The sequence below is a fragment of the Schistocerca nitens genome, chromosome 3 (genome assembly GCF_023898315.1).
Source record: "Schistocerca nitens isolate TAMUIC-IGC-003100 chromosome 3, iqSchNite1.1, whole genome shotgun sequence".
NCBI lineage: Eukaryota > Metazoa > Arthropoda > Insecta > Orthoptera > Acrididae > Schistocerca > Schistocerca nitens.
The window spans coordinates 573,443,757-573,449,144 of record NC_064616.1 but is presented as its reverse complement, the minus strand read 5'-3'; the positions used below and the strand labels follow the sequence as shown (position 1 = coordinate 573,449,144).

Sequence of the window (5,388 nt, the reverse complement as noted above, 5' to 3'; positions counted from 1 at the left end):
TCATTTTACGTTAGTTTCCCAACGTTATTTCTGCACTCTAAGTGGGAATGTAAATTACATTTCAGGAACTTCGTCACAAACCAGTAACTTCTTGAGATGCAATAAAAAAGAAAGGGTAAATGCCACTAGTAGCTCCTGTGAGACTAGTCCTTCGATTCTACGGAACGTATAATCAATGTACAGTATATCTGTTTTAAGAAACAAACTTCCTTCAGAAAATTGTCTCGTTTACCACTATACCTGTTTCCCGGATGACAAAAAAAGCAGCCCGGCTACTTTGGTTTGGATTCTTTAATGTGATAGAAAATTTAGCATTACATGCCCAAAAAAAATTGTAAATTTATCTTCCGAGAGCCGGAAAAGTAGTTAGGCTGAGACATTGTGGGGATTAATGTTACTGTCATGATAAGGATTCCACCCTCGCCGCCAATCCGTCAATCGTTAGTAGGTAGACTGAGTGCATCCTGGCCAACTCTACATTGTTGCCAGGTTTCCTCATCCTTTCCTCTCTGATATATTGCAACTGTCCCATATAAAAAATGGCGAAAAATTCAGAATTTTTCAAGAAATTTAAAATTTGGTGGTATATTCAAAGCAGCCCAATTGTGCTACATGGTTTCTTTTCTCCACTACTATGACATCATTGTAGAAGTAGGGCTGTTGTCATAAGCATAAATCGGCAGGACATTCAAAAATCGAAGATTGTTAACCAGGGATATTGGTGCAGATCTATGACATCAAAATCCAAACTGGTGACCTTCGCTTACTAGAACAAAGAAAGGATGGCGTTTTAGAAACGATCTGACTGAATTTGCCTGCTGTTTATAGCTGACCCACTTTTCGTGGTACGAAAAACCACTTAACATGTATTCATCATGCAGATACGGAGCTGTAGTGGTCTGTATGGCTGTACGGAAATGTAGGGGTTTTTATTTATAGCGATCATGGTTGTACGAACAATTGTTCTAACAACGGAAACTACCAATCGCACTCCCCTCAGATTTAGGGGTTGTTGTTGTGGTCTTCAGTCCTGAGACTGGTTTGATGCAGCTCTCCATGCTAATCTATCCTGTGCAAGCTCCTTCATCTCCCAGTACCTACTGCAACCTACATCCTTCTGAATCTGCTTAGTGTATTCATCTCTTGGTCTCCCTCTACGAATTTTACCCTCCACGCTGCCCTCCAATGCTAAATTTGTGATCCCTTGATGCCTCAAAACATGTCCTACCAACCGATCCCTTCTTCTAGTCAAGTTGTGCCACAAACTTCTCTTCTCCCCAATCCTATTCAATACCTCCTAATTAGTTACATGATCTACCCACCTAATCTTCAACATTCTTCTGTAGCACCACATTTCGAAAGCTTCTATTCTCTTCTTGTCCAAACTATTTATTGTCCATGTTTCACTTCCATACATGGCTACACTCCATACAAATACTTTAGGGGTAAGATTGCCCATTGAATAGCCCGTCGAAAACTGAACACAAATCAAGCATGAAAACAAGAAGATGTACTGAACTGTGAAAAAAGAAGCAAAATAGAAACAGTGAACAGTCCAAGGTCTATACGTGCAGCGCAAACGAAATGGGAGTGCAATGGCGTTGGATTGTGAAGCAGAAGATCCGTGTTCAAAACTCCCTCGTGCGCATTATTTATTTCTTCCACAAACATATGACCCGTCGGTCCGGACATAGACGAGTCTGTTCTCTTTCTGTAGTCTTAGCAATTATCATGATATACATTGGGTATACTTTACCGTTGGAAGTAAATGTGATCAACAGTGAGATCAGGCGAAATGCCGCTAACAGAAATGAAAACAACAAATAATATGTTACAACATAGGCACTCAAAAGCCAAAACTTGAAAAACGTTAAAAACATATGTTTTGATAGAGCACACGGAAAACTGTGTGATTATGAAACTGCTGCGTTCATTTGTTGCAGCTTATGTGAGAAACTATTGTTTTCATCATTTACTTGAGACTGATCGCATTCACATTCATAGGAAACCTAAAGGAGTCAAATATCTATCACTCACTCACCATGGGTACAAGTTACGTGCGTCGGTAAGAGGTTCCTATCATATGACACATATACACTATGTGATCAAAAGTATCCGGACACCTAGCTGAAAATGCCTAACAAGTTTGTGGTGCCCTCTCTCAGTAATGCTGGAATTCTATCTGATGTTGGCCCACCCTTAGCCTTGATGACAGCTTCCACTCTCGCAGGCATACGTTCAATCAGGTTCTTGTGGAATAGCAGCCCATTCTTCACGGAGTGCTGCACTGAGGAGAGGTATCGTTGTCGGTAGGTGAGGCCTGGCACGAAGCCGGCGTTCCAAAACATCTCAAAGGTATCCTAAAGGATTCAGGTCAGGAGTCTGTGCAGGCCCGTCCATTACAGGGATGTTACTGTCGTGTAACCACTCCGCTAAAGGCTGTGCATTATGAACAGGTCCTCTATCGTATTGAAAGATGCAGTCGCCATCCCCGAATTGCTCTTCAACAGTGGGAAGCAAGAAGGTGCTTTAAACATCAATGTAGGCCTGTGCTGTGCTGTGATAGTGCCACGCAAAACAACGAGGGGTGCAAGCCCCCACCACGACGCATTTTACTGTTGGCACTACACACGCTGGCAGATGAAGAGATGATGTTCACCGGGCATTCACCATACCCACACCTTGCCATCAGATTGCCACATTGTGTGCCATGATTCGCCACCCCACACAACGTTTTTCCACTGTACAATCGTCCAATGTTTACGCTCCTTACACCAAGCGAGGCGTCGTTTGGCATTTACCGGCGTGATGTGCGGCTTTTGAGCATGATATCCAAGTTTTCTCACCTCCCTCCTAACTGTCATAGTACTTGCAGTGGATCCTGATGCAGTTTGGAGTTCCTGTGTGATGGTCTGGATAGATGCCTGACTAATACACATTACGACCCTCTTCAACTGTCGGTGGTTTCTGTCAGCCAACAGATGAGGTCAGCCTGTACTTTTTTGTGCTGTACGTGTCCCTTCAAGTTTCCACTTCACTATCACATCGGAAACAGTGGACCTAGGGATGTTTAGGTGTGTGGAAATCTCGCGTACAGACGTATGACTCAAGTGACACCCAGTCACCTGACCACGTTAGATATCCGTGAGTATCGCGGAGCGCCACATTCTGCTCTAAAAAAATGGTTCAAATGGCTCTGAGCACTATGGGACTCAACTGCTGTGGTCATAAGTCCCCTAGAACTTAGAACTAATTAAACCTAACTAACCTAAGGACATCACACACATCCATGCCCGAGGCAGGATTCGAACCTGCGACCGTAGCAGTCGCACGGTTCCGGACTGCGCGCCTAGAACCGCGAGACCACCGCGGCCGGCACATTCTGCTCTCTCACGATGTCTAATGACTACTGAGGTCGCTGATATGGAGTATCTGGCAGTAGGTGGCAGCACAATGCACATAATATGAAAAAATTATGTTTTTGGTAGTGTCCGGATACTTTTGATCACATAATATACTGTCACCAATGTCTTGTATGACACATCAGACGTGTTTTTCCGGTGGAAGATTCGGTTGACATGTCGCCTTGTCATCAAACTTTACGGTTCCAATTCGAGGGCCACTTCCTTTCTGCTGCTAATAGAGGAGTGTGCGAAATAGGGGGCACGAGTAGGATTTGAACACCGATGTCCCGCTTTTAAATCCAACACAGTTACCACTTAACCACAATGCTATGGCTTTTCTAGTTCGTTCGATGTTGTATATATTGAGCTCGGACAATTCACTATTTCCACTTTGCTATTTTTCTTCACAGTTCAGTACACTTTCTACCTGTTTTCATGCTCGGTCTGTGTCCGGATTTTGACGGGCTATACAGTGTGCCATCTCACCGCTTAATGCGAGGAGGGTACGATGGGGAGGTCCCTTGTAAGTACAGAATTCAATATGGCCACTGGATTATCCACTGAAGTCACACATATCGCCTGTCCCAAGTTAAAGTTTATTAGCGCTATGTTTAAATTCACTTCAGTTAAAAAATAGGAAGCCCATCTTCCCTAAGTTTAAAAATGTCACTAGTCCAGCTGTCAAAACTTTGAACAATTGTCACTCGAAGTTCGGAACTGACTTCCCTCATTCCACTCAGCACATTGCCACTGCCTCAGAGTCTGCAGCAGACCACCATTGCCGGCCGCTGTGGCCGAGCTGTTCTAGGCGCTTCAGTCAGGAACCGCGCTACTGCTACGGTCGCAGGTTTGAATCCTGCCTCGGGCATGGATGAGTGTGATGTCCTTAGGTTAGTTAGGTTTAAGTAGTTCTCAGTCTAGGGGACTGATGACCTCAGATGTTAAGTCCCATAGTGCTTAGAGCCATTTGAACCATTAGAAGACCAGGTGCTCTGGAGTCGCGCCACCATCGACCGAAGACAGCTGCAGCTGCCGCGGGCCGGTTCGGTCCACGAACACCAAGACCCACTCGCCCTTGAGTAGCCCCACCATCCATCGGAGACAGCTCTGTTCACAGAGAGGCTGCATGCATACTGTCAATTCAACTGCCTAACGCAAAGTGACGCTTTCCAACCCGAGCACGCTGTTTATGACGACTCTGCAGACGTAGGCCAATGTGACCTAAGTTAAATTGTCGGTGGAAATTTGAAAATTCAACAAATGTAAAACGACCTATAGTCCACACTAGAGAGAGAATCCAAAAAATAGGGATATGCACACTTGTACTCGGGAGGGGGAATACATGTGCCGCGGCCCAAAAGCCGGAAAAAACCACGGTCCCATGTTTATATAATTCGCCACAAAAAATTTCTGTGTGGGATCGAGGGCAGCTACAACACCGGCAGTAACCCAGCCAGCCACGACGAATCTGTTAAACTCGTCGAGTTATATGTACCAGCGATGTAGCAACAACACCGCAATCATCATTAAGTCTGAAACTTCTTGGCAGATTAAAACTGTGTGCCGGACCGAGACTCGAACTCGGGACCTTTGCCTTTCGCGGGCAAGTGCTCTACCAACTGAGCTACCCAGGCACGACTCACGCCCCGTCCTCACAGCTTTACTTCTGCGAGTATCTCGTCCCCTACCTTCCAAACTTCACAGAAGCTCTCCTGCGAACCTTGCAGAACTAGCACTCCTGAAAGAAAGGATATTGCGGAGACATGGCTTAGCCACAGCCTGGGAGATGTTTCCAGAATGAGATTTTCTCTCTGCAGCGGAGTGTGCGCTGATATGAAACTTCGGCGTGAGTCGTGCTTGGGTAGCTCAGTTGGTAGAGCACTCGCCCGCGAAAGACAAAGGTCCCGAGTTCGAGTCTCGGTCCAGCACACAGTTTTAATCTGCCAGGAAGTTTCATATTAGCGCACACTCCGCTGCAGAGTGA

At 45.4% G+C, this 5,388-nt stretch overlaps 1 non-coding gene across 1 annotated transcript; it reads right to left on the bottom strand.

Annotated features, from left to right (window-relative positions):
• Positions 1-4,963: 4,963 nt before the first annotated feature.
• Trnas-cga (transfer RNA serine (anticodon CGA)) lies at positions 4,964-5,038 on the bottom strand. Its single transcript has one exon. It is a non-coding gene; the product is annotated as a tRNA-Ser (tRNA).
• Positions 5,039-5,388: the final 350 nt, after the last annotated feature.